This window comes from Oratosquilla oratoria, chromosome 19, assembly GCF_046742065.1.
Source record: "Oratosquilla oratoria isolate Oo_2021 chromosome 19, ASM4674206v1, whole genome shotgun sequence".
Lineage (NCBI taxonomy): Eukaryota > Metazoa > Arthropoda > Malacostraca > Stomatopoda > Squillidae > Oratosquilla > Oratosquilla oratoria.
Window position 1 is genome coordinate 57848534 of NC_134795.1, and position 2500 is coordinate 57851033.

General features: G+C 34.7%; 1 protein-coding gene across 1 annotated transcript in view; it reads right to left on the reverse strand.

The window, feature by feature from the left end:
• LOC143035922 (beta-alanyl-bioamine nonribosomal peptide synthetase ebony-like) overlaps window positions 1-2500 on the reverse strand; it is a 104573-nt gene that overhangs the window by 89339 nt on the left and 12734 nt on the right. The gene's annotated exons all lie outside the window — the stretch shown is intronic.

The window sequence follows — 2500 nt, forward strand, 5'->3', positions numbered from 1 at the left end:
CACAGCACATCCACAACAAGGCCGCTTCATTTAATCGGCTACCCCCCCCCTCTCTCCGGCCCCTCATGCAGAAAAGGAGAAGACGGGGAGAAATCCCTTCCGGCTGCATCAAAATATTTTCACACGTACACTTTCACCCCATCCCTCACCCACTCCCTTCCATACAACACAGTATCATCCATACACAATCATTCTCCACTCACCCCTATCTTCTGTCTTCTCCCTTCCTTCCTCAACAGACATTCCCCTTTTCCTTTCTCCTTCTCTTACGTTCTATGTTTCTGCATCGATTCCCAAATGTCTATTTCTTATTACACTTTTTAATCCACCAAGGCATTTATTTGCTTCTCTCAATCTACATTCTAACTTCACCTCCACTCCTCCCTTTCCTGCCACATTCGCACCCAAGTATCTAAAGCTATCCACTTCCTCCAACCTCTCCCCCTTAAAAATTAATACTCACTTCCAATTTGCTCCCATTCTCTCCCCTTGTATATCTTATCACCTTTTACCCACATTTATCTTCAACTATCTTCTTTCGCACACCTCAAACTATGTCACTAACTTCCTCAATCTCGCTTCCTATCTTGCTACAAACGTTGTGTCGTCAACAGCTGGCTTATCTCCCATTTTTCTCTATTTCATTAGCCATTTTCAAACCTTGGTCTTTATCCCTTGCATTTACTTTTCGCACCACCCCGTCCATGTATAAGTTGAAAAGCGACGTAACACATCCCTGGCGAAGTATTACCTTTATCTCAAACCACTTACTCTTTCATTTCTAATTTAACACAGGCTCTACTACTCTCGTAAAAAATCTTGACTGCTCTTAACAGCTTTCATTCTATCCCATATATCTGCAATTCCTCCCACAGTGCCTTCCTGTCTACCCTATCGTAAGTCTTTTCCAAATAAATAAAGACCCAAAATGCATCCTTACCTTTTCCTAAAGCTTTTCACATATCTGCCTTACCACAATAATCTGATCCACGCAACCCCTGGCTGTCCTAAACCCACACTGTTCCTTACCAATTACTCCCTCTGTTCCTCTCCTAATTCTCTTAATCAAAACCCTCCCATAGACCCTCCCAACTACACTCAAGCTACTGATCCCTCTGAAACTACTACTTTCACACTTGTCCCCTTTTCCCTTGTAAAGTAGAACTATACAAGCACTCCTCCAGTATATACTGTATATGTATATATATATGCATGTAGAATTAAATACGACAGCATTCTGACAATTGTTCAACTTTTTCTTAATGTTTTCTATTTGTCTTATCAACTTTTTTCCAGTTGTAGGGTGAGCTGATACAAGTTCTCCATAGTTCTCCATTTAATATTCTCGAGCTTTCGTCTTCAAAGAGACATCATCAGGATTGACAAAATTTCTGCAATAATGAATACAAATGTCGTATCTAATTCTACATGCATCAAAGTAAACCTGCTTCCTTACTTCACGAATATATATATATATATATATATATATATATATATATATATATATATATATATATTATATATATATATATATATATATATACATTTTAAGAAAATGTGATTATTTCTTTATTATTTTTTTATAAATATCTTGGAAAAACCCGCGAAGCACTGAAGCCGCGAAAAGTGTATATATATTATATATATATATATATATATATATATACAAGTGTGTATATATATATATATATATACATATATACAAGTGTATATATATATATATATATATATATATATATACACACACTTTTCGCGGCTTCAGTGCTTTGCGGGTTTTTCCAAGATATTCATAAAAAAAAAAATAATAATAATAATCACATTTTCTTAAAACTTACCATGCTAACACATGAATATTATGCCTTTCTCGTATAACTGTTGATAAAGGATTAGAATGATAAATAATATCGCTAGAAGGAATTTTATCGGAAAAAACGTTATCGGTGTGACGTTACAAAGTCATGCATTTTATGACCTATATACCCAGTATATCTTGATTTATTAAGATTTTAGGAAAAAACGAAATTACACGCTATTTTTATGGTATTTGAGATTTTACATGCAAAAGCAGGCGAGTCTAGGACTCTAGGTAAAGTATTAAGATTGGAGGAAAATTGTGACAGCATCAATGACATCATACGGACTGACGGATGAAGAGACAGACATACATCGATCAAATGCTCATGGAATATGAAAAATAACAATTTGATTATACTGTAAAAATATCAAGTCGATATTTAAAAAACTTTTTTTTATTATTTTTCTACCAGTGCGTTTGATCCCCCTTAATTACTGTATAATAAATGTTAATTACTGTATGAGGTTATATAATTAACGATTTAAGTAAATACGTGTACTGTTGTAATCTTTGTCTCAAATATGTAAAGTATAAATACTGTTTACATATTTTAAACATTCTAGTACCCACATACAAATACACAAATATTCCTAGGGGGGGGGGTCAAATCCTACTGAGCAGTTTTTCACCTTTCGCGAGGGATCA